The sequence below is a fragment of the Amblyraja radiata genome, chromosome 8, assembly GCF_010909765.2.
Source record: "Amblyraja radiata isolate CabotCenter1 chromosome 8, sAmbRad1.1.pri, whole genome shotgun sequence".
Taxonomy (NCBI): Eukaryota; Metazoa; Chordata; class Chondrichthyes; order Rajiformes; family Rajidae; genus Amblyraja; species Amblyraja radiata.
This window is the reverse complement of record NC_045963.1, coordinates 62,138,535-62,166,180: the sequence shown is the minus strand read 5'-3', so window position 1 is coordinate 62,166,180 and position 27,646 is coordinate 62,138,535. Positions and strand designations below refer to the sequence as shown.

Genomic DNA, 27,646 nt, shown 5'->3' with positions numbered 1-27,646 from the left:
CCATTCAACACTATCATCCCCTCCAAACTCAGCACGTGCTGCTGCAGTCTGGAATGGGCCAGTCGGCAACATTCCCTGATGTATATCTCGCTGTGTTAGGAGGCCAACAAGTTTCAGGCAGGCCAAATGGTGACTTTCACTGAGTTAACGATCTTCCACCAGCACAATGTCTGTCTGCAAACGTATCCATGGGAACAGCCCCTACTTTCAAAGAGAGTCCCTCTGAATTACAGAGCTGTTCAGGAAAAGCTACTTTCCTACAACTATCAGGTTCTTAAGCCAACCCGCAAAATCATCATCCCATCTCGACACCACTTGCACTACCATGAAAGTCCGGCTGAGTTTTCTAATTGTCTTGTTTGTTATTGCAGTCCTTTTCTTTTTAACCTTGTGTAGAATTTTACATGTCATTTATTTATCATTTATATTTTGGCTATTTGCCTGTGATGCAACTGCAAGAAAGATTTTCAGTGTATGTGTACCTCATTGTGCTAATGGCAATAAACTCAACTCGACAACTTGACTCATGTCTTCAGTAGTGTTTGTAGCTATCCTTAAACCAAGAACACTTGCCACACTTGTGGCTTCCTGTGGTGATATCCTATGTCCCCAATAGACTCTGCCCCACATTGTCCCACAGCGGAAGGACCCTAGACTGTGATCCTCCGCATCACAGCCTTGGCATTGGCTGCACCAATCCAGGAATGATCTGCCTGGATAGACATTTTTTCACCGTATCTCTAGATTATAAGTCATCAGAGGCTATCAGAGTATCTTTCCAAGAGATGGTAATGTCAAATACTAGAGGGCATACCTTTGAGATGAGAGGGGGGTAAGTTTAAAGGAGATTTGTTAGGCAAGTTCTTAACAGAGAGTGGGTAAGTGCCAGGGAAAGTGGTGGAACAAATATAATGGTAAAGTATAAAAGGCATTTGGACTGATACATGAATAGACTGAGGATGGAAAAATCGAGAACATTTGTAGGGATTAGTTAAAATTGGCATCATGGTCAGCACAGACATTGTGGATGAAGAGCCCATTCAGAGCAATACTGTGTTCTAGTTCTATGTTCTATGATCCCCCATGCTGACTCTTCTAAACAGTTCCTGCCTCCTCATCAATCCCTGCTGACAATAAAGTAACATGAGATAACAAATCTATTCCAAAGGTAAATATGTATTATCATTTACAGGTGTGACGTTCAGGAAGCTGGTAAGATGCCAGAAACACGTGCTCTATTGCAGGTTGAATCTGCCATGATGTGTATAACTGCAAGAAGTGTTTATACAACCCACAGTGCTGACCGAATGATGCTCACGAGTTCTTGACACAGTGGGAGTTACACACATGCACACACGTAAGTAATGCACATGCACAGCGCAAACAAACAAGCTGCTCACGTGCATTTACCAGCCTCACGTGTACATTCACATGGCTGGTTGCATACATACACACAATCCCAATCTTAAAGCATGCGTGTCGAAAGGAACTGAAGATGCTGGTCTATATATACAGAAGATAGACACAAAGTGCTGGAGTAACTCAGCGATTCAGGCAGCATCTCTGGAGAAACAGGATGGAAGACGTTTCGGATGGGGACTCATGCTACATTGAAATTTACACACTACAAATAGGCTTTAGTCAACAAGAAGTACAATAAATGCTGAGTGAGGTTCTCATAGAATCAAAGAGAGATACAGCATTGAAAGAGACGCTTCAGCCCACGGTGTCCATACTGACCATCAAATACTAATTTTACATTAATCCCATTTTTTATTCTCCCCACAGTCCCTCCGATTATCCTACTATGTGGGGGGAATCCACCGGGAGAACGTGCAAACTCCACGCAGACAGCACAGGAAGTCAGGATTGAACCTGGGTCTCTGTGGCTGTGAAGCAGCGTCTCTACCAGCTGCGGCACTGTCATGAGTGAAAGGGGAGGAGATGCATTCAGTTTTGGGTCAGATCATACACCCAGGAAATGGGGAAATACGGGAAGAACTGGTGCTTATTAATTCTGATTTATGGGGTCACTCACAGACCAACAAAACACTAACCTTCTGACCTCCTGCCTGCTGGTGGATTGGTCCCTTGCTAGGAGCTGAATTTCCTGAATTTCCAGCGCTTACCACCATCACTGAGTGCCGACAGGCCTGTGACTGAGAGACGTCCTGAGTCAGACCAGGGGCCCAGCTCAATCTGTCATTGGTATATCATTATCACCTGTACCGAGGTACTGTGGAAAATGATGCTTGCATACAATACAATACAATACAATACCGTTTATTTGTCATTTGAACCTCACATGAAGTTCAAACAAAATTTGGTTTCTGCAGTCATACAAGAAAAGAACCAAGACACACACCAACACAATTTACACAAACATCCATCACAGTGAATCTCCTCCTCACTGTGATGGAAGGCAAAGTCTTGTCTCTCCCCTGCTCTCCATTCTTCTCCCGAAGTCAAAGTCAAAGCCCCCGGCAGGCGCTAGCAAGTCCCACGGCCACTTAAAGCCGCGCGGGGCGATGTAAGGCCCTGCTCTGGGTCCCGATGTCGGAGCCCCCGGTGAGCGCTAGCAAGTCCGCGGCCATTTAAAGCCGCGCCGGGCGATGTAAGGCCCCGCTCCAGGTCACTCTCAACCCCGCAATTCGAGCGGGAGAAGTCGCCGTTGCCAGTGCCCCGCAAAGCAGTCTCCCACCGGGGACCCGCGAGCTCCTGGTGTCACCATCCACCAGAGTCGGGTCGCAGCAGCGCGCCACCGCAGCTCTCCACGCTCCGAAGCCGGCCAGCTCCACGATGGTAGGTCCGCAGCTCCGCAGCTCCGCAGGCTCCGTGACTTGAGCTGTCGTTCCGGTTGGAGGCCGCTCCACGGTGCTAGGCCCCAACGGCAACGGAGACCCGACAGGGAAAAGGTCGGGTCCCCGTACAGAGAAGAGATCTAAAAGTTTCCCCCACCCACCCCCCCGCCCCCCACACATACACAGTCAAAAACCCACCACAAACTATACACTCAACAGGACAATAAAATAAAAAAAGACAGCCGGACTGCAGAGGCCGCTGCGACGTCGGTCGCGCTGCCAACCCACGCATGCTTTCAGGTTTAGTGCTCTACATGAATACAATCAAGCTGTACACAAACGCAACAGGTTGTGCAAAGAGAAAAATACCAGCATGCAGAATATAGTATAACAGTGTTATAGCATTACAGTTACAGAGAAAATGCAGATTTTAAAACAGTCCAAGGTCCACATTGCGGAAGGTTAAAAGATCAGGACTGCACCCTTAGTATATGAAAGGACCATTCAGTAGTCTAATAACAGTAGAGAATAATCTGTTCCTGAATCTAGTGGTACCTGATTTTAAACATTTGTATCTTCTGCCCAAGGGCCAAGGGAAGAAGAGGAAATGACAGGTGTAAAAAGGGTTCACGATTATGTTGGCTGCTTTCCTGAGGCAGTGTGCAGTTCAAAAGTTCATAAGTCGTAGGAGCAGAATGATGCCATTCGGCCCATCGAATCGACCGCCATTCAATCATGGCTGATCCTTCTTTCCCTTTCAACCCCATTTGCCTGCCTTCTCCCCGTAACTCTTGACACTCTTACCAATCAAGAATCTGTCAATCTCCGCCCTAAAAATACCCAATGACTTGGCCCATCTGTGGCAATGAATTCCACAGAATCACCACCATCTGACTAGAGAAAATCCTCCTCATCTCCTTTCTAAAGATACATCCTTTTATTCTGAGAATATGGATGGATGGAACCGATGGTGGGTGGCTGGGTTCCGTGATGGATTGAACTACATCCACACCTCTCTGCAATTTCTTGGGGTTGACCAGAGCTAATGCCAAACCAAGCTGTGATGCAGCTGACATGATACTTTCTACAGTAGAAGTTAGAAAGAATCGTTGGAGACCTGCCGAATATCCTTCGTCTTGGAACTCAGTCTGGGATTCAATAATAATAATAATAATAATAATAATATCTTTTATTGTCATTGCACATCAGTGCAACGAGATTTAGTATGCAGCTTCCAACCGATGTAAAAGAAAAGTAAAATAAATAAATAAGCTGTGTGACGTGACCATCCGAGGGAGACAGTCCAGAGGGGATGGGGGGCACTCAGCAGGGCCGGTTCAGAGCCGCTATAGCTCTGGGAATAAAGCTGTTTCTGAGTCTGGAGGTTCGGGCGTAGAAGGCCTTGTAACGTCTGCCGGAGGGAAGTAGTTCGAACAGTCCGTTACAAGGGTGTGAGGAGTCTTTATGGATGCTGACGGCCTTCCTGAGGCACCGTGTGTGGTAGATGCCCTCCAAGGCTGGTAGCTGTGTCCCAATAGTGGTGAGGCTGAAATGGTTGGGAGAGATGTACCTGGGATTGTCCACCTGGGATCTGGAATTTTAGGGGCTAGAAAACCTGGGATGGTCTGCTAGTTGACAGTGTAGAGCTTTGGACATAGTTGGGTGGAATATTGATGCTTTTCAAGAGCAGAAAGGATAGGTTTCTTGATTAATGTTCAACGCTAACATGTAGAACCTTGTATTTTTCATCTGCATTTTCATCTGCATCTTCATGTGGTCAGTGTGAAAGTGGATGCGGTTGTCTATGCGAATCGTCTCCATCCTGAGAGATGACAGGGCTGAGATATATCTCCAAGGGAATCTCCATCATCACCCATGTGGACAAGACATTGATGACGTTAGTCGAGCCGGGGCTGGACAACCGTGCACTATGCTGCACTAATGGTTGGCGAGCAGTGAAGAGATTTCCACATTCCAGCCCAATGAACTATAAGCTGCACACTGGCGAGGTGGGGGGTGGGGGGTGGGGGGTCCGCTGCCAGAGCCTCCTGGTGTGATCCTGACCTACAGTACAGGCAGTGTGGAGTTTGTACATTCTCCCTGCAACCGAGTGGGTTTCCTCCAGGTGCTCCTGTTTCCTCCCGCATAAGGGGTTGCTTTAAATTGCTCCTAGTGTGGAGGTGAGTGGTGGAATCTGGGGGGAATTGATGGGAATGTGGGAAGAATAAAATGGGCTGAATGCAGGATTAGACTGAACGGGTTGTTGTTGGTGGACAGACCCTCAGTGGGCTGAAGGGCCTGTTTCTGTGCTTTTTCTCTCTGTGACCTCCGTAACTTTGAGGGTTTGACACTCTGTCATCTCATTCGATGGCCGTCCTCAGCACACATCGGCTTTTCCCAGCGGCCTTGTGTTTGACCAGGGACGGAGGGACTGCACTGCAGCAGTCGTTTTATGGGGCCATGGGGAGATGAAAATCACGCCCCCGCCTTCGGCCTCAGAAACATCATTAATGTTTAATGGTGTTCTCTGAATTCCTCTTCCATTTACCAAAATAAGACTGAATAAAGAATAATTAGGTTTTAGAGAGCTTTATATATCCCAGAGTCTGATTTCTTAAACATCCCTATGAGATTTAATGGAAGATGATCGATTTGAAGCATTAACTGTTGCTCTCCCTCAGTTCAGGCTGCCTAATCTTTCTAATATTGTCCACTTTTATTTCAGATATCTGGCAAGTGCAGTATTTTACTTTCTTCCTCTAAACGTGGAGGCGAGGGGGGAGGGGGATGGTGTGTGTGGTGTGTTGATGATGAAATTCGTTTGTAGTTATCTTTCATTTCAAAACACCAGATGAGATACAACAGTTGCAACAGAGTAAAATGCACAGAGAGGGGGGGAGAGAGAGGGGGAGAGAGAGGGAGGGGAGAGAGGGGGGAGAGAGGGGAGGGAGAGGGAGAGAGAGGAGAGAGAGAGAGGGGAGAGAGAGAGGGAGAGAGGGGGGTAGAGAGAGGGGGAGAGAGAGGGGGAGAGAGAGGGGGAGAGAGAGGGGGAGAGGGAGAGGGAGAGGGAGAGAGAGAGAGAGAGAGAGAGAGAGAGAGAGAGAGAGAGAGAGAGAGAGAGAGAGAGAGAGAGAGAGAGAGAGAGAGAGAGAGAGAGAGAGAGAGAGAGAGAGAGAGAGAGAGAGAGAGAGAGAGAGAGAGAGAGAGAGAGAGAGAGAGAGAGAGAGAGAGAGAGAGAGATAGAGAGAGAAAAAAAAAAAAAAACATCCTTTGGTTCTTTGTCCAGTCCACCTTAGGCTATAATAGACGTAAATCCTTGGAGACCTCGTGTATCCTGACGAATCGTGTTGCACCGCAAACTGGCAGAGTGTGGATGGACAGCAGGGAGGACAGGAAGGCTTTTTAGAAACAGACGCTGAAATGTACTGTTCTACGAGGAACTCCTGCAATTTCCTGAGTTCAAGAGACGAGAGCGGCTCAGATGGTGAGTTTAATGTTGTCGGATTCCTTCCCCGAGTGCAACAAGAGAAAATGGAACTGCCTAAGTAAACGTCTCAAAGTGGTGCAGGCGGATTTAATAGCCTTTTAGCCCATGTGTGTGCGCTTTCCCGGATATCACTGAAGCCCATCACTGTGCAGGACAAATCTGACATTTCCTCCTTGTGTTCACTTGGTGGTCAACACAGGTGGATGGTGTCTCCTTTTGTGAGACTGAAATGCTACCTGCTGCGGCACTGGGATGGAATTAACCAAACTAGTGCAGTGCTTGTCTGTTGAAGCAGGGCTCTGAGCCAGAGAGACACTGGCAATGATCATATGAAGGGTCTCCCACCAGCAGATATCTGACTATCCTTCCCCTTCAGTCTTCCATCACAAGTTCCCACCCTGAAAGCTCACAGCTGCCTGATTCAGACATGAACTGTTCTCTGTCATAACAACAAGGGCTATCTTTTGGTAACCAGCACTGTGATAGTAGTTGTGTCAGCGGGAACCTGGGAGAGCATTTGCGGTATATCTGGAATGTGTCACCTAACAGACAAACTCCAAAAACCCCAAATTCAACAGTTAACTAAGTGGAATTAGCACACTACGTTTCAACAATGCACTGTTAAATTAGAGAATTGAACTTCCAATAACCATAACATTTAATGGTAGTATTTAAAGTTGGTTGAGGTGTAGATTTAAGAGCTGCTGTCTGTGTTTTTATATTCCTGTCATCTACAATATACGGATGTGAATTATAGACGGAGATCTGCAATGGATTGTGTAATCTCCTCACATAGACTTGAAATGAGGAACTAAAAATTAAACAAACCAATCACAAACCTGGGCTCATTCGATTTAAAGTAATGATAGTAGGTGCACAGTGCAGTCAGTTAAATTCTTTTTCAAGATACTTATCTGAGGACTAAAATTTCCACAAGAGAAGTGAGCCTACAGCAGAGGCCAATTAACCCAGATCTTTGGGATGAGTGGAGAAACCGGAGCACTCGGAGGAAATCCACAAGGACACAGGGAGAACGTCCACACAGGCATTATCGGAGGTGAGGATTGAACTTGGGTCGCTGGTGCTATTGAGGCATCAGCTCTACTTACAGGTTGGTTGGTTTATTATTGTCACGTATATCGAGATACGGTGAAAAACATTGTTTGCTATCCAATCGTGAATACAATCAAACCAAGAACAAGTACAACAGGTAATGAAAAATACCAGACTGCAGAATGTAATGTTACAGTGTTATAGCATTACAGTTACAGACAAGGTACAAATAAAAAAAGTGTAGGGGGCAAAATGGGGTAGGCTGGAAGATTGGGGCTACACCCTTAGTTTATGAGAGGACCATTCAAAAGTCTGATAATAGTGGGTAAAATGTAATTCCTATTCTGGTGGTAAGTGCTTTTGTATCCCTGCCTGACAGGAGAGGGAAGAAGAGGGAATGACGGGGCTATAAATGGTCCATGATCCTATTGGATGTTTTCCTGAAGCAATGTGAAATGGGATGGAGGCTAGTTACTGTGATAGACATTGCCTTGATAGTAGTAGACCTGCAGCTAGATGTGGCCTTCAGTGGTGAGAAAACAAATACTTCACTCTATTTGTGTCTCCCAAGCAGACCTCTGCCTCCCGCCAAACCAACCTCCCGGCTCCTCTGGCCTCAATCTCTCCCTCATATCCCCTTGATTTCTGGCCATTCTCATTTCAGGCCTCTCTCATCTATGTTCACCTAATTACACAGGATATTGCTGCTCTGCTTCAGCAAGGGTATTGATATTGAAATACAGTTAAGAACAAATCATAACGTAGATGAGTACATCTGGTAGTCAACAGAGAAAATTAAGTGTTGGCATTTAAGGTGCAAGACTCCCAGTAGAACCCACATTATATTTCTCTATAACTCTGTGACTTGAAGGATTCCTGTCCTAGAGTCATAGAGTGATACAGTGTGGAAACAGGCCCTTCTGCCCAACTCGCCCACACCGGCCAACAATGTCCCAGCTACCCTAGTCCCACATGCCTGCGCTTGGTCCATAACCCTCCAAACCTGTCTATCCATGTACCCGTTCAACTGTTTCTTAAACAATGGGGTAGTCCTAGCCTCAACTATCTCCTCTGGCAGCTTGTTCCATACACCCACCACCCTCTGTCCCTTTGAAAGCAGGCTATTGCGATGAAGCTCTGAATCACTTGGTTGATATTAATAAACTTAAGAGCTGGCTATTTTTAACCAATCTCTTGGCTGGTGTGCAAGATTCTCTTGCTAAACAGCTGAGATAGATTTTCCAATTCCGGAGAAGCAGAGATCTAAGTGAGACTGGTTCTCAGTGTAAGAGCTGATGAAGGGGCATTTCTGTTTCAGAGATTTAACACTGGGCTTCAGAGGGGATAATTAAAAAATGTCAAATCTCCGTCGGTCGAAGATGGAGGCAGGATGGAGGGTTGTAAGACCATAAGACATACGAGTAGATCCGGACTATTCAGCCTATCAAGTCTGCTCTGCCATTCGATCATGGCTGATCTATTTTTCCCTCTCAACCCCATTCTCGTTTCTTTATATATCCTTTGTCCACCTAACTAATCAAGTACATATCAATCTCCGCTTTAAAAATACCCAATGACTTGGCCGCCACAGCCACCTGTGGCAATGAGTATCACAATTCCCCACCCTATGTTTAAAGAAATTCCTCCTCGTCTTCATTCTAAAGTTACGTCCTTTTATCCTGAGGCGGTGCCCTCTGGTCCTAGACTCTCCCAATACTGGAAACACCTTTCCTCATCCACTTTATCTCGGCCTTTCATTATTCGGTAGGTAGGTTAGGGTGGTGCCAGGATGTCCCCTGTGACATTATAATGGTGATAAAAGAGTGCAAATACTGGAATCTGGAACAAAAATAGGCTTCTGGGGGAACTCAGCAGGACAGGCAGCATCTGAAGGTGCACAGGGATGGTTGACATTTCAGGTCTAAACTTTGCCTCAGGCTCAATCTAGCTGGGACGTTGATCCACAATCTTACACTTCAACCATGTCCAAGCTGTTGATCGAGGTGAAGGAGGCGTGGGCTTTAGTAAGATGAACCCACCTTTGACCCTGCCACCCCTTCGCTACAATAGCACACTGGAGCTCCTATACACACCATTGCCTCCTCCCTCTCCACCTTACCACCACCCACCATGAGAGCAGGGGAGGAATTTCACAAAATCACTGAATCACCGTTTCCACGATGGAAGGAAACCATTTTGCTCCTTGAGTTGATTCTGGTTCTGTATAATCCAATTAGTTCCTCTCCACTCACAAAAAACAAGCTTGTGGAAGAACTCAGTGAGTCAAGCAGCATCATTGGAGGCAGAGTGATGGTTAGTGCTTCTGATTGGGACCCTGCCTCAACACTGATTCTGGTTCTGTAGATGAGTACATCTAGTAGTCAACAGAGAAAATGAAGTGTTGGCATTTAAGGTGCAAGACTCCCAGTAGATCCCACATTATATTTCTCTATAACTCTGTGACTTGAAGGATTCTTGTCCTAGAGTCATAGAGTGATACAGTGTGGAAACAGGCCCTTCAGCCTCAAGACTGAGAACATAGAGGTGAGATAACCAGGAGAAGGAGGTGAGGCAAGGTAGTTCCTGGTGGGTGACAGGTGAAACCAGGCGAAGTGGGGGATGATGGGTCGGTGGGAGAGTGAGAGGGGGAAGTTGAGGCTGGCTAGGGGTGGAAAAAGATACGGAAAATAAACAGTGGGCCTGCCCCCCTCTCTGCAAATTCTATCCCTTCAGATCCTTCTGAACACTGCAATAGAAATTGCCTCCCTCAACAGAGGCCTACAGATTTTAAGCATTCACTATGTTTAAAAATGTCCTTGCCTGCGTCATTTTGGTGTTTCATACTCTGTACCACGCGCCCTACACCCTTCCTCGATGATTAGAAACTCCATTGTTGTTCATTGACCTGAAGATATGAATCCCCAGCTGATACCGGGTGCTCAAATATCAGGAGGGTGGGGCTAAAATGTAGCCAATACTTGAGGAGCAATCCCTTCAGATAGTCGAACAGGGGCTGCACCCTCTCACACTCCATGTACATATGGAACATGGTCTCTTCCTCGGCCAACATTAACATTACCGGTCGGTTATCCTTGGTTCTGAAAACGACTGCTTACATTTCTTTTCCCAATGAGCCAATGAAATTCACTGGTCAGCACGGGCTACAACCGATGAGAACCTACGAGAACCTTGGACCACCTGGCAACCCCCTAGGACCTCCTGGCGACCCACCTACGGCACGAGAATTCTCGCTACTCTCCATGGCGGCTTCATTCTAGTCGCTGCTAATTTTGGCGGCGACTAGAATGCTTCCACGGAGAGCGGTATTCACGCCCATGAAGGCGACTCCCCGGCAACCACCCACGAACAAGCGGCGACCATGTGGCGACTGCATATTCTCCTGCAGTCGCCTAAAAAGTCACCTAAGTGGGACAGGCCCATAAGTTCTATTAGCTGTGCTACTGTGCTGCCCTATTCAGTGTTTAACTCACATTGTCTCTGCCCTTTTTTCCTTAACAAGGAACTTTTATTTCATAATCACAATTACTAAGTACTGGAAAGATCAAGGCTGCCCAGTAGTTTGCAAACATCAATAAATCAATCCTTAAATTACGACATTATCATCCTTATCCATGATGCACTCGAGCCCTTTACAGAAGGCATGAGAGTCCCCATGGACACCGCATCTTCCCTATCCATGAAACGTAGGCATGAATGTCGGCCCAGAGGAGGGGCAGTAAATCAATCTGGGCAGAACCCTCGACTGCTCACTGCCTAGACCCATGAATGGCCATCTTGGCCAGGCCGAGGAGCAAACCAACAGGGAGAAGAACCCTCCACTGACCCATCCATGCTGAATGACCAAAGATTAGGCACGTGGGGCTGAAATGCAGCCAAAACCTGAGGAGTAGCCCCTTCAAGTACACAAACAGGGGCTGATTATCCCTGCCCTTTTTTTTAATACAAAATGCTTTTATTCAAAATAAACAAAAATACACAATAGAAACACGATCAGAGACTGCCTATCTATATTACTAAATCTCTGATCTTGACCACTTTTGGCCCACGGCGCTGCGATTTCCGACAGAACGCCGCCACCTACGGTCGTCATATTTGGCCACCTCGCTCAGAGCCCCCCTCTGCCTTACGGGTGCAGAGGATTTTTCCCATCGATGATAAAATCAGAGAGATATTAATGTTTTTTAAAACTTCACCATTCTCTCTGCTGCCCCTGCTGGAGGGAGGGGGAGGGACTATAAAACCAGGAAGTGGTGTGCCTCACTCAGTCTCTGCAAGATGGATGAAGCCAAGGGTCACGTCTCTCTGAGCTCTGAATAACACTGAACAAATGTCTACACAACTGTGAGTACCCTTAATGTGGTTTGAAAATAAAAATATGGTTTGTTTGAAGTAAGGAGGTACTGCCAGCAAATGGTTGTTTGGGTGCTTTGGCTTGAAGTTGAAAGGCACTACTTACTGCACATGGTGGCTTGGGTGCTTTGGCTTGAAGTTGAAAGGCACTAATTACTGCAAATGGTGGCGGGTGATTTGGCTTGAAGTTGAAAGGCACTACTTACTGCAATGAGCATGCTGAAACCTGGGAAAGCAGCAGGAATCGATGATGTACTGACGGAAATGATACAGCACCTTGGACCTAAAGCAAAGACCTGGCTCCTAGCAATGCTGAACTCATGCATGGCACAGAAAACAACCCCACCTGTATGGAGAAAGGCCAAGACTGTCGCAATTCCCAAACCTGGAAATGACCCATCATCCCCAAAGAGCTACAGACTCATTTCCCTCCTCTGCATCACCTACAAGCTCAACGAGAGGCTACTACTCCAACGCCTTATGCCACTTATAGACTCCAAGCTGACTAAAGATCAAGCTGGCTTCCGCCCTGGCCGCTCCTGTGCCGGGCAGCTACTGAACCTCACCCAACACATTGAGGACGGTTTTGAGTGCAAACTCATCACCGGAGCAGCTTTCATAGACCTCACCGCTGCCTACGACACTGTCCAGCACCGCACCATGATCAGGAAACTTTTTGACATGACTGGTGACCTCGACCTGTGCCAAGTCATCAAAAGCCTTCTCAACAACAGGCGCTTCTTCGTTCAACTAAACGACAAGAAGAGCAAATGGAAAGCCCAAAAGAATGGCCTACCACAAGGCAGCATACTGGCCCCCCTCCTCTTCAACATCTACACCAACGACCAACCACTTCCCCCACAATGCCGCCGCTTCATCTATGCTGATGACCTCTGCATCACCACCCAACAGGAGAACTTCCATAAGATCGAGTCTGTCCTGGAAAGCGCCCTCCAAGAGATGACAACCTACTACAATAACAACCACCTGAAACCCAACCCATCAAAAACCCAACTATGCAGCTTCCATCTTAAAAATCGAGATGCAGGAAAACAACTGAGCGTCTCATGGGATGGCCACAAACTCTCCAACCACTTCCACCCCGTGTACCTCGGAGTCACACTTGACAGGACACTCTCTTTCAAAACCCACCTTCGGAACACCAAAGCCAAGGTCAACACTCGCAACAACATCCTGCGCAAACTGGTAAACTGAAGGTGGGGCGCTGATCCACCAACCATCCGTGCAACTGCCCTAGCCCTGCGCTTCTCCACAGCTGAATACGCGTGCTCAAGCTGGAGCCGCTCCCACCACACCAAACTGGTTGACACAGCCCTCAACGACACCTGCCGCATTACCACGGGATGCATAAAGACAACGGCAGTCCCGTGCCTCTACGCCCTAGCTGGTATTGCCCCCCCCCCCATATCAGACGATCCATCATCGCCCAAGACGAGCGGAGAGCACAGGAGATCGATACCAGGCACCCCCTGCACGGACACACAGCACCTCCACCCCGACTGAAATCCAGAGCCAGTTTCTTGCAGACAGTCCCACCTCTCCAGACAACCAAAGAAACAGCAAGGACCAACATCTGGAAAGATGAATGGAACCAGCTCAACACACGAGCCCACGACTGGATGGAGAGAGGAATCACTCCGACTGAATGCCTCGACAGCGGGCACGACCTCCCATGGCCAACCTGGAAGACCCTCAACAGATTACGAGTGGAGCAGGGGAGGTGCAAAGCACTTATGAAAGCATGGAACTACCAGGCAGAAGACACATGCAGCTGTGGAGCAGTACAGACAATGTCCCACCTACTGGAGTGTGTCGACGCCCCCCAGTGCAGCCCCCAGGACCTGGCTGAACCGACCCGACCAGCTGTGACCTGCGCCAGATACTGGCAGAACGACATCTGAGATTGCAACGGACTCGAAGAAGAAGACTTACTGCAAATGGTGGCATGAAGTTGAAAGGCACTACTTACTGCAAATGGTGGCTTGGGTGCTTTGGCTTGAAGTTGAAAGGCACTACTTACTGCAAATGGTGGCTTGGGTGCTTTGGCTTTAAGTTGAAAGGCACTACTTACTGCAAATGATGGCTTGGGTGCTTTGCTTGAAGTTGAAAGGCACTACTTACTGCAAATGATGGCTTGGGTGCTTTGGCTTGAAGTTGAAAGGCACTACTTACTGCAAATGATGGCTTGGGTGATTTGGCTTGAAGTTGAAAGGCACTTCTTACTGCAAATGGTGGCTTGGGTGCTTTGGCTTGAAGTTGAATTGCACTATTTACTGCAAATGGTGGCTTGGGAGCTTTGGTTTGAAGTTGAAAGGCACTACTTACTGCAAATGGTGGCTTGGGAGCTTTGTCTTGAAGTTTAAAAAAATCACCATTCTCTCTGCTGCACCTGCTGGAGGGAGGGGGAGGGACTATAAAACCAGGAAGTGGCGTGCCTCACTCAGTCTCTGCAAGATGGATGGCGCCAAGGGTCGCGTCGCTATGAGCTCTGAATAACACTGAATAAATGTCTACACAACTGTGAGTACCCTTAATGTGGTTTGAACATGATAATATGGTTTGTTTGAAGTAAAAAGGCACTGCCTGCAAATGGTTGTTTGGGTGCTTTGGCTTGAAGTTGAAAGGCACTACTTACTGTAAATGGTGGCTTGGGAGCTTTGGTTTAAAGTTGAATGGCACTACTTACTGCAAATGGTGGCTTGGGAGCTTTGGTTTAAAGTTGAAAGGCACTACTTATGCAAATGGTGGCTTGGGAGCTTTGGCTTGAAGTTGAAAGGCACCACTTACTGCAAATGGTGGCGGGTGATTTGGCTTGAAGTTGAAAGGCACTACTTACTGCACATGGTGGCTTGGGTGCTTTGGCTTGAAGTTGAAAGGCACTAATTACTGCAAATGGTGGCGGGTGATTTGGCTTGAAGTTGAAAGGCACTTCTTACTGCACATGGTGGCTTGGGTGCTTTGGCTTGAAGTTGAAAGGCACTACTTACTGCAAATGGTGGCATGAAGTTGAAAGGCACTACTTACTGCAAATGGTGGCTTGGGTGCTTTGGCTTGAAGTTGAAATGCACTACTTACTGCAAATGGTGGCTTGGGTGCTTTGGCTTGAAGTTGAAAGGCACTACTTACTGCAAATGGTGGCGGGTGCTTTACTTGAATTTAAAAGGCACTACTTACTGCAAATGGTGGCTTGGGTGCGTTGGCTTGAGGTTGAAAGGCATTACTTACTGCAAATGGAGGCTTGGGTGCTTTGGCTTGAAGTTGAAAGGCACTACTTACTGCAAATGGTGGCTTGGGTGCATGGGCTTGAAGTTGAAAGGCACTTCTTACTGCACATGGTGGCTTGGGTGCTTTGGCTTGAAGTTGAAAGGCACTACTTACTGCAAATGGTGGCATGAAGTTGAAAGGCACTACTTACTGCAAATGGTGGCTTGGGTGCTTTGGCTTGAAGTTGAAATGCACTACTTACTGCAAATGGTGGCTTGGGTGCTTTGGCTTGAAGTTGAAAGGCACTACTTACTGCAAATGGTGGCTTGGGTGCTTTGGCTTGAAGTTGAAAGGCACTACTTACTGCAAATGGTGGCTTGGGTGCTTTTGCTTGAAGTTGAAAGTCACTACTTACTGCAAATGGTGGCTTGGGTGCTTTCCTTGAAGTTGAAAGGCACTGCTTACTGCAAATGGTGGCTTGGGTGCTTTGGCTTGAAGTTGAAAGGCATTACGTACTGCAAATGGTTGCTTGGGTGCTTTGGCTTGAAGTTGAAAGGCACTACTTACTGCAAATGGTGGCTTGGGTGCTTTGGCTTGAAGTTGAAAGGCACTACTTACTGCAAATGGTGGCTTGGGTGCATGGGCTTGAAGTTGAAAGGCACTTCTTACTGCAAATGGTGGCTTGGGTCCGTTGGCTTGAAGTTGAAAGGCACTACTTACTGCAAATGGTGGCTTGGGTGCTTTGGCTTAAAGTTGAAAGGCACTACTTACTGCAAATGGTGGCATGTCGTTGAAAGGCACTACCTACTGCAAATGGTGGCTTGGGTGCTTTGGCTTGAAGTTGAAAGGCATTACTTACTGCAAATGGTGGCTTGGGTGCTTTGGCTTGAAGTTGAAAGGCACTACTTACTGCAAATGGTAGCGTGGGTGCATTGGCTTGAAGTTGAAAGGCACTACTTACTGCAAATGGTGGCATGAAGTTGAAAGGCACTACTTACTGCGAATGGTGGCTTGGGTGCTTTGGCTTGAAGGTGAAAGGCACTACTTACTGCAAATGGTGGCATGAAGTCGAAAAGCACTACTTACTGCAAATGGTGGCGGGTGCTTGGCTTGAAGTTGAAAGGCACTACTTACTGCAAATGGCGGCCTGGGTGCTTTGACTTGAAGTTAAAAGTCACTACTGCAAATGCACTTACTTCCTGTTTGCACTGTCTATTGATTTTAGATAAAACGCTACCACTTACGGCTGTGATTTTTGGCCATGTTACTCAGTCCCCCTTCCTCTGAGCAGGAGCAGAGAATTCTTCCTATCAATGAAAAATAAAAGTGTTATTAGTTTTTTTAAATGTTGAGAATCTCTCTCCTGTCAATCACGCCCTGAAAGCCACACCTTTTCCGGTGGGAGGGGGAGGGATTATAAAACCTGGAAGTGTGGGTGTGGCTCAGTCTCTGCATGATGGAGGAGGGAGAGGTCATGACTGTCTGAGCTGTGAATCAACTGAACACACTGAATGTCTACTGAACTGTGAGTTTGGTGTTTTGTGTGGTTTTATGGTGGTTTCACCCTGCATGAAATGGTATGAAGCTGCATTTGAATTTGGTGGCCTTCGACCCTGCTTGAAGTGGAATGAAACTGCACTTGAATTTGGCGACCTTGCATCCTGCTTGAAGTGGTACGAAACTGCACTGAATTTGGTGGCCTTGCACCCTGCTGAAAGTGGTATGAAACTGCACTTGAATTTGGTGGCCTTGGATCCAGCTTGAAGTGGTATGAAACAGCACTTGAATTTGGTGGCCTTGCACCCTGCTTGAAGTGGTTGGAAACTGCACTTGAATTCGGTGGCACCCTGCTCATAGTGGTAAGAAATTGCACTTGAATTTGGTGGCCTTGCACCCTGCTTGAAATGGTAGGAACATGGATTTGAATTTGGTGGCCTAGCACCCTGCTTGAATTTCAAGGAATAGTCATGAGTCAACTGCCAGCCCACCAGCCGTGAGTGACCTGCCAGCAGATCAGGCTTGAGGGACTGAGCTGCCACCCCAAGAACCCATACCAGCACTCCAGAAAGCCCCCCCCCCCCCCACAATGGCCACCAATATTGGAATTGGTGGAGAGGTGGAATATTGCGGGGGGGGGGGGGGGGGACCAGCCCTCCCGTGTGAACATGGGACCCAACGGGTCCCACTTAGTCTAGTATTGCCTATAAACATAACCAGTGAATTTCACTGGCTCATTGGGAAAAAAAACGTAAGCAGTCGTTTTCAGAACCAAGGATAACCGACCGGTAATATTAGTGTTATCAAATTAAAATACCGGCAACTTTATCAACAATACAATCAACCTCCCGTGGCGACCAGCGTTCACGGAAGTCTTCCAGAGTCCCCGTCGACACCGTGTGTTTCCTCTCCAGGGACTGCGAGTGTGTGACAGGATGTTGTATAGGGAGCTTCTCTCTGTGTCTAACCCGCAGGATTATTGTCCTGGGAATATGTCACAGGGCAGTGTAGGGTTGGCATTACTCTGTGTGCAGGCTCTCCCCTGCCTGCCTTGGGAATGTTTGGCACTGTCTGTTCCACATAAGCCTTCATTTAATTTGTCCTTGAATCTTTTGATGCTGACACCGGATCTCCAAAAGTGGAAATGTGTTCCTTGTGTTTGATGAGCTGAATGCTGTAGCAGCCACAGAGATTGCAATGTGAAGGTGAATGCCGTGTGTCAGCGTTGCTGATCGCAGTGACGATGCCATCCATTGTTCGGTCCATAATGCTGCTCAATAGAGTCTGGAGTCAGAATGCAGGGCTGTGTTGTTGCAATGACTAAGCAGTGAGTCAGGGTTTGAGGGCCAGGGGTTTTAGTTTCCTTCTTAATGGGAAAGCCTAGCTCACTGGAGGGTAAGTTATTGACATCTTTGAAAGCCTGCCCAGTCTCCTGGGAATTTTGACGCTAATTGCCTAATTACTATTGACTTTTTTAAAAGTGTTACATGTTTCTACCAGCGCATCGTTCACAGTGCTCCGCACTCCAGTGAGTTCTGTTTACTCAACATGAATGCTCCTTGCCAACTTACCATCCATCCATCTCAACGACCCACATCCACTGCCAGATGCAGATGCAATCAATGCTCCTTTCATTGATTTTAGATCTCTGATGGTGGCTGGTGTGTCACAACCATTCGCATGTGTAAGAAGGAACTGCAAATGCTGGTTTACACCGAAGATAGATACGAAACGCTGGAGTAACTCAACAGGTCAGGCAGCATCTCTGGAGAAAAGGAATAGGTGATGTTTTGGGTTGTGACCCTTCATCAGACGTCACTATTATTTTTCTCCAGGAAAGTCATTTACAAGTTGGCCAAGAAGGTCTGAGAAATTACGCAGTGCTTCTTACCAAGATTCACCCCAGGCAGTTCTACAGCCAGCTCCCAGGGATGAACATGGAGACAAACATCATCATGGTGGGACAATGATCTCAGGAAAAGGGTTGAGCTGACAGGAGCCCTGTGAGAACAATAGACAATGGGTAAGGTAGAGTGGTCCTCAAGTTGATTGTTAATGTCTACTTGGCAGAATGCCTCATAGAAACATAGAAACATAGAAAATAGGTGCAGGAGTAGGCCATTTGGCCCTTCGAGCCTGCACCGCCATTCAATATGATCATGGCTGATCATCCAACTCAGTATCCTGTACCTGCCTTCTCTCCACACCCCCTGATCCCTTTAGCCACAAGGGCCACATCTAACTCCCTCTTAAATATAGCCAATGAACTGGCCTCAACTACCTTCCGTGGCAGAGAATTCCAGAGATTTACCACTCTCTGTGTAATTATCCAAGTTTTCAAACAAGGCCATCTCCTCAGGTCTTCCAGGGAGGGTCTTGTTAGGATTGCTTTGGAAATGAGACCATTACTATCTCAGAGAATATTCCCTTGCCATGGAGGTGTGAATGAAATGCAAGGGTATTTTTTGGTTTGTCCTGAGCAACTGCATAACACAAGAGACACAAGAGACTGCAGATGCTGAAGTCTTGAGAAAGAAATAAAGTTCTGTAGGACTCAGCTGGTCAGGCAGCATCTATGGAGGCAAATGGACAGACAACGTTTTGGAGGATGGTCTAAATCAATCTGACAAAGGGCCATGACCTGAAATGTTGTTTGTCCATTCCGTCCGCAGGTGCTACCTGACCATTTCTCTCTAGATGGTCATTACGTAGCTCTTCTGTACCTCAAACGTTAATTGTCATTCATCAGCCCATTAATGTTGTCAGTCCAAGTAAATAAACATTTACTTTTACTTTATCAGGGCTCCTTGATGCCACACTTGATCAAACATTGCCTTAATTTCAGGGGCAGTCACTCAGAGGTCCAAGGTACAGGAAGGGTCTCGACCCGAAACGTCACCCATTCCTTCTCTCCAGATATGCTGCCTGTCCCGCTGAGTTTCTCCAGCATTTTGTGTCTACACTCAGAGGTCTAGTTCTGCGCTGTTGGATCTGTTTGATATCTGTCCCATTCAGCGTACTTGTAGTCCCACACAACCCAATGGAGGGTGTCCACTGCGACTTCCTCCAGGACTGTGTAGTGGTCACTTCTACCACTGCTGAGCTGAAGAGATGCATCTGTCACAGGGAGACCAGTGAGGATGAGGCCAGTAGTTTACACTTGCTCTTGGTCAAAGACTGCCTGCCGCAGATGCAGTCAGACAGCTCTGTTCTTCAGGACACAGCCAGCCCATTGAATGGTGGTGTTATGAAACCACCCAATGATGGACAATGACTGGTCCCCACCCTGGCCGCGTTCTGTGTCTGTCCTCTCCCGGTGCTTCTTCCATGTGTTGTGCAACCTGGATGAGCAGTAATTCATCAGCATAGGGAGGAGGGGATGTGGATGTCAGGAGGTTTCCTTGCCCTGTTTGACCTTTTGCCATGTATTTCATGAGGTCCGGCACTGACATTCAGCACTCCATTTAGCCTTTGCACACTGAGCCACCTTCACTAGTGGGTCCTACATGTGGGACACGAACTACTCAAGGATTGTGATGGGGGAAGTCTTGCACTTTGTCTGTAGAGACTGAGTAGGTCTATATCAGGCTGTTGCTCTCCTGATCTGAACACATCCTCAGATATTTGCAAGGATGACTTTGCAAGTCCATTGGTCTGGGAGCAATTATGCCATGTTCGAATTCATCCAGTTTTGTTCTTCCTCTGTTGAAGTCTGGTGGTACTTGGCTTACATGGACACTTGAGGCATATATAAGAGTCACTACATGATGTGAGTGTGAAGTTACCCGTCCAGTTAAGGACATCAGATTTCTTCTTCAAGCGTCTGTAATTCTCCATAGTCAGTGTAAGGGGTGATCGCTGGTCGGCGCTGACTCGGTGGGCCGAAGGGCCTGTTTGCGCGCTGTATTTCTAAACTCTAAACTCAGAGGGGATTGGGTGCTAGCCTGTAACTGACTCTCAGTAAAACAGTTTGCATTTATATGGCTCCATTAATGTTAATCTCAAGATAGACGCAAAAAGCTGGAGTAACTCAGCGGGACAGGCAGCATCTCTGGAGAGAAGGAAAGGGTGACATTTCGGGTCGAGACCCTTCTTCAGATACTTTTTCCCCACTCCGTGTGTATCAATATGAGGTATGCGCAAAAGTGCAAAAGGGCCACCACAGGATGGGGCTCCTTTCCCCGTGGTGGTAGACAAGGAGCATCCTTGGTCCTGGGCCGTCCGCTAGTTGGTTCTCTTGCTTCCCTTTCGTTCGCTCGCTCTTACTCTTGCTTTCTCTCAACCTCCTTAGCTTGCCTACCTACCCACCTACCTCTCATCCTAGTTCTGGGGAGGAGGAGGGTGTTGAGAGTGGTCACAAGGGGAAGGAAGAGCAGCAGCAGCAGCAGCAGCAGCGCCATGGAGATCCTGAGGCAGGCGATACGGTACTCAAAAAGCCCAAAGAAACCTCTTAGACAACTCTTAGCAGTGGATCACTCGGCTCGTGCTTTATTGAAGAATGCAGCTAGCTGCGAGAATTAATGTGAACTGCAGGACACATTGATCATTGACATCGACTTGTACTCGCTAGAATTTAGAAGATTGAGGGGGTATCTTATAGAAACGCACAAAATTCTCAAGGATTTGGATAGACAAGATGCAGGAAGTTTGTTCCCGATGTTGGGGAAGTCCAGAACAAGGGGTCACAGTTTAAGGATAAAGGGGAAATCCTTTAGGACCGAGATGAGAAAAACCTTTTTCACACAGAGAGTGGTGAATCTCTGGAACTCTCTGCCACAGAAGGTAGTTGAGGCCAGTTCATTGGCTATATTTAAGAGGGAGTTAGATGTGGCCCTTGTGGCTAAAGGGATCAGGGGGTATGGAGAGAAGGCAGATACAGGATACTGAGTTGGATGATCAGCCATGATCATATTGAATGGCGGTGCAGGCTCGAAGGGACAAAAGGCCTACTCCTGCACCAATTTTCCATGTTTCTATGTTTCTATGACACTTTGAGCGCACTTTGCGACCCCGATTTCCTCCCGGGGTTACGCCTGTCTGAGGATCACTTCCTCAATCAATCGTGCTTCCTTGGCCTATGTGGTGCAAGAACGTGTGGTTGGGGTATCACAGAAGGGCAAGGCCTCCTCGTTGTTCCCCTAAGTGCAGACACGCGCAAAGTCTGGCAACCAGCGCAAAGTCCTGCACCCGGGCCAAAACTACTCAGCTGGCCCGGATGCTGGGCTTTGTGCTCAGACTGGCATCCGGGCCAGCTCATCATTCATCCAGCAGAAAAACAATGTTAATCTCAAGGTATTTTATAAGCATTTTTAAAGAAATTTGGACCCTCAATTCTGCCCCAAGGAGAAGAAGATAGTGGGGAAGATGTCCAAACACTTGGTCAAAGAAATTGACTTAGAACACGGTTTTAAATAGGAGTCATAAATTCGGGGAGGGAAGTACGGTCTGAGACTTCCCATTATACTGAAACATCATTAATCCTCACTTTGGGCTGCAGAGTCAGCATTTAGTTTCCTGTTTCACGTCAAAGTTCTTGTGAGTCTGTTTGTTCTCATAACTTGTGTTTTGAGTAACTTATTCATTGAAGAATTCCTTCATTCTGTGCTTGACCCAAGCAGCGGTGAGGAGCATGGTGAATGGTACATTTGTGGGCCCAGTGGGGATTAGGTGAACAAGGAACAAGAGCGAGCCAGATGCACAAAGAAATACCAGGAGCCAGCGTTCCTGCTGAGCAGCAGACTCTCCTGAAAATGTAGCATTGATCACGAAACTGAGAGCAGATGTAATGTTGATTTATTGTTACTGTACACTCGAACTGTGCCAATGTTGTTTAGGCAGCATTACGGGCGGTGTTTGCAAAACAAGCATTTCCTCACCTGCCAATAACACTACTGTGTGCTCTTCCAAAACATATTTTTATAATACTTTACACTTCCTACCCATGTCCCAATAAACATTTGTCAGTTTCTATTTGCCAATCAGCGGCAGTCTCACAAGTGAGAGCCAAAAGCAGAAGACTAGTATAATCTAATAACCACTTCTGGTCCCATCAGGCAAAATAGTGAACGCTTCCTAGCACTGATGCCCCATGATACTCATAGTATATTTTACCAATATAAATCTTTCATTCTCCTGGGCTTAGTCAGATATATCCAAGAACATGTTGAAACATAGTAACATAGAAAATAGGTGCAGGAATAGGGCATTCGGCCCTTCGAGCCAGCACCACCATTCAATATGATCATGGCTGATCATCCACAATCAATACCTCGTTCCTGCTTTCTGCCCACATCCCTTGATACCATTAGCCCTAAGAGCTACATCAACAGTAACTCTCTCTTGAATACATCCAGTGAAATGGCCTCCACTGCCTTCTGTGGCAGAGAATTCCACAGATTCACAACTCTCTGCATGAAAATGTTTTTCCTCATCTCAGTCCTAAATGGCCTACCCCTTATTCATAAACTGTAACCCCTGGTTCTGGACTCTCCCTACATCGGGAACATTTTTGCTCCATCTAGCCTGACCAATCCCTTAAGAATTTTAGATGTTTCTATATGATATCCTCTCATCCTTCTAAATTCCAGTGAATATAAGCCCAGTCGATCCATTCTTTCATCATATGTCAGTCCCACCATCCCGAGAATTAACCTGGTGAACCTACGCTGCACTCCCTCAATAGCAAAATTGTCCTTCTCAAATTAGGAGTTCAAAACTGCACACAATACTCTCACCAGGGCCCTGTACAACTGCAGTAGGACTTCCTTGTAGGACTCAAATTTCTTTCGCTATGAAGGCCATGCTGTCAGGACGCCCATGTAGGGAGGAATTGCAGATGCTGGATGAATGAATGGATGGAAATTATGCAAAAAGCAACGATAATCAAGGAAATGTGGAGCCCACAATGGTCCATTGTTGGCTGTGGGATAGGTGAACTGTGGGAGGCTAGAGAAAAAGAAATACTGGCCGAGATATAAGAATCATTAAACACGGATGAGATGATGGTAGACTGATAACTAATGTTGTGCCTCCATTTCAGAAGGTCTGCAAAGAAAAAAAAACTGGAAACTACAGATCAATAAGCCTGACATCTGTGGTGCGAAAGTTAATGGATAGGAGACTGAGGTATAAGATATACATACATTTGGAAAGAAAGGTGTTGATTAGGATGGTCAGCATGGTTTTGTACATGGGAGATCATCTCTCACCAATTTGAGTTTTTTGAAGAACTAACCAAGAAGCATAATGAAGGCAGAGTGGTAGACCTGGCACATCTGGACTTCAGCAAGGACTTTGATAAGGTTCTGCATAACAAGCTGCTCTAGAAGATTAGAGTGCATGGGATCAGGGAGAGGTAGAGAACTGGATACATAATTGGCTTTGTGGTGGGAAGCAGAGGGTGGTGATGGAATGTTGTTTTTCGGATTAGAGGCCTGTGACTAGTGGTGTGCCTCGGGTATCTGTTTTGGGTACATTAGAGATAATCTTTATTGTCATTGTACAAGACAACGAAATTCTGTTGGAGCAGTCCTCCAGCTGCACAGGAATATAAGTATAAAAATACAATTTAAAAAAAAGAACTATTAAAAAATTTAACTATAACCATAAACATACAGGAGTATTGGCGGGTGTGTGAGAGAGAGGGGGGGGGGGATCAGTGTGGGAGGGGGATAGAGTTCAGTAGTGTCACAGCTCTATGGTAGAAGCTGTTTTTCAGTCTTGTCGTGCAGGCGCTCAGTATCCTGTATCGTCTTCCTGAGGGCAGAAGGGTGAAGAGACAGTGTCCAGGGTGTGTGCTGTCTCTAAGGATGCCCTTGACCCTCCGGATGCAGCGGGTCCGGTAGATGTCCTCCAGACTGGGGAGCTGGGTGCCAGTGATCCTCTCAGCAGTCTTGATGACGCGTTGGAGAGCTTTCCTGTTCTCTGCGGTACAGCCAGAGTACCATACTGTGATGCAGTATGTAAGAACTGACTCAATGGCTGACCTGTAGAAGCTCACCAGCAGCTGTTGTGGGAGACGTGCCCTCTTCAAGCACCTCAGGAAGTGAAGCCTTTGTTGTCCTTTCTTGGCCGTCGCCGTGGTGTTGACGGTCCAGGTCAGGTCGTGGCTGATGTTGACCCCGAGGTACCTGATGTTCTGCACAGCCTCCACTGTCTCGCCGTTAATGGTGATGGGCTGATGGACGAAGGTCTTCGGTCTCCTCCTGAAGTCCAGGATCATCTCCTTTGTTTTTTTTTCGTTGAGGATCAGGTTGTTCTCACGGCTCCAGCTCACCAGGTTCTCTACCTCTGTCCTGTAGGCGGCCTCGTTGTTACTCGTGATCCTGCCTACCACGATGGTGTCATCTGCAAACTTAAATATGGTGTTGGCCTCGTGGGTGGGTTTGCAGTCGAGAGTGTAGAGGGAGAAGAGGAAGGGGCTCAACACACAGCCCTGTGGTGCACCGATGTTCAAGGTGATGCTGGAGGAGACCTGCCTCCCCATGCGCACATTGCTGTTTATCAACTATATTAACAATTTGGATGAAAATGTATAAGGCAAGTTAGTTAGCAAATGTTATTAAAATAGTTCCTATTGTTGACACTGAAGATGGTTATTAAGAATTACAATGGGATCTTGATCAGCTGGGCAAGTGGGCTGAGCAATGGCAAATAGTGTTTAATTCAGAGAAGTACAAGGTCCATTTTAGGGAAGTCAATTCAGGGCCGGTCCTTCACAGTAATTGGCAAGGCCTCGGGGAGTGTTGTAGAGCAGAGGTTTTCTCGCCCTGTTTGACCTTTTGCAATGTACTTGCCATCATCTTGAATTATCCGGCACCTCACCTATGGCCAGAGAAGCTTTGAAAATCTCTGTCGGGGCTCCAGCAATGTCCTCTCATGCATCCTATCACAGCCTGTGGATTTACCTACCTTTAAAGCCACTAAGACACCAAACACTGTTACTTATTTATGGTAATTTGTTTCAAATGTTGTTGTCCCCCTCCCTGAATACTCTAGCTACAATGTCCTTTCCCACAGTGAATACAGGTGAGATATCCATTTATATTCTCATCCACATCCTCCTCTTATTCACTCTAACTAGACCCAGTCTTTTTCATACCTGCTCCTTATCAATATTAATTCTGCCATTGTCATAACTATCGCACCCATTGTGCATATCAAAAAACGCTTAGGAGCTCATAGCTATGTGTAATGTTCCTTCTCTGTTCATCCCACCTCTCTAGCATGGTATGGTTTGGTTTATATTGCCTGTATCAAATACACTTTGGGAGCTCCATGCATGTCCACTGATCCCTTGCATTTCTAATGCTTGCCCAGGTGCACATTAACCATTACACGTCTCCTTTCTCTGTGCCTCTTTATTGCTCATTGCCACCACCTCTTCTGTTAATGCTTTCTCATTATTTATGTGCCTACAGAGGATGTTTTGATTCCCTTTTATGCTAACTGTCACTCTGTTCCAATACACTTCCCTTTTCAATGGTGTTTATTCAGCCCGGCTATCATTTGTATTCTCCACGTGACATGCATCATGCCACTCCCCATTTACTTTCATCATCATTTCCACCTTAAAGTGACTCTTCCGCTGTTATTGTTCCCCTTTTGTGGAAAAAAACATACCATGTTGAAAACATCTGGTCTTTAATGGTTTCCAATGGTCATCAGTCTGAAGAAGGGTCTCGGCCTCAATGTCACCCATTCCTTCTCTCCAGAGATGCTGTCTGTCCCACTGAGTTACTCCAGCATTTTGTGTCTACGTTCTGTTTAATTACAATTATACCTACACATACTTGGTTCAGCTTTATCTAAGCATACAGGTTAGTAAGATTTAAATAAGCATGCATGTACAGCAGACAGTGAAGAAAGCAAATGGCATGTTGGCCTTCATAGCGACATCATTAGAGTATAGGAGCAAGGAGGTCCTACTGCAGTTGTACACGGCCCTCGTGAGACCATGCAGAGAGTGTTGTGTGCAGTTTTGGTCTCCTAAATTGAGGAAGGTCATTCTTGCTATGGAGGTAGTGCAGCGTAGGTTTACCAGGTTAATTTCCGGGATGGCTGGAATTTAGAAGGATGAGAGGATATCTTATAGAAACATAAAATTATTAAGGGATTGGGCAGGCTAGATGCCGGAAAATGTTCTTGTTGTTGGGGAGAATCCAGAACCAGGAATCACAGTTTAAGGATAAGGGGTAGGCCATTTAGGACTGAGATGAGGAAAAACTTTTTCACGCTGAGAGTTGTGAATCTGTGGAATTCTCTGCCACAGAAGGCATTGGATGTCAATTCGCAGGATGTTTTCAAGAGAGAGTTAGATATAGTTCTTAGGGCAAACAGAATCAAGAGATATGGGGAGAAATCAGAAACGGGGTACTGATTTTCGATGATCAGCCATGTTCATATTGAGTGGTGGTGCTGGCTCGAAGGGCTCTATGTTTCTATCTTAGCTAGGTCCCTTTTCATCCCTTCTCTCCTCCAAATAAGATACATTTTATCTTTATCTTGGGGGGCAGGGTTAGCTGTGAGGAGGATGCTAGGAGGCTGCAAGGTGACTTGGATAGGCTGGGTGAGTGGGCAAATGCATGGCAGATGCAGTATAATGTGGATAAATGTGAGGTTATCCACTTTGGTGGCAAAAACAGGAAAGTAGACTATTATCTGAATGGTGGACGATTAGGAAAAGGGGAGATGCAACGAGACCTGGGTGTACACCAGTCATTAAAGGTAGGCATGCAGGTGCAGTAGGCAGTGAAGAAAGCGAATGGTATGTTAGCATTCATAGCAAAAGGATTTGAGTATAGGAGCAGGGAGGTTCTACTGCAGTTGTGCAGGGTCTTGGTGAGACCACACCTGGAGTATTGCGTACAGTATTGGTCTCCTAATCTGAGGAAAGACATTCTTGCCATAGAGGGAGTACAGAGAAGGTTCACCAGACTGATTCCTGGGATGTCAGGACTTTCATATGAAGAAAGACTGGATAGACTCGGTTTGTACTCGCTAGAATTTAGAAGATTGAGGGGGGATCTTATAGAAACTTACAAAATTCTTAAGGGGTTGGACAGGCTAGATGCAGGAAGATTGTTCCCAATGTTGGGGAAGTCCAGAACAAGGGGCCACAGTTTAAGGATAATGGGGAAATCTTTTAGGACCGAGATGAGGAAAACATTTTTCACACAGAGAGTGGTGAATCTGTAGAATTCTCTGCCACAGA

At 46.7% G+C, this 27,646-nt stretch overlaps 1 protein-coding gene across 1 annotated transcript in view; it reads left to right on the top strand.

Moving 5' to 3' along the window:
- The first annotated feature begins 5,784 nt into the window (after window positions 1-5,784).
- phactr2 (phosphatase and actin regulator 2) overlaps window positions 5,785-27,646 on the top strand; it is a 142,099-nt gene continuing 120,237 nt past the window's right edge. The window contains exon 1 of the mRNA XM_033026064.1: window positions 5,785-5,802. The gene's annotated coding sequence lies outside the window, so the exon portion shown is untranslated. The remainder of the gene's footprint in view (window positions 5,803-27,646) is intronic.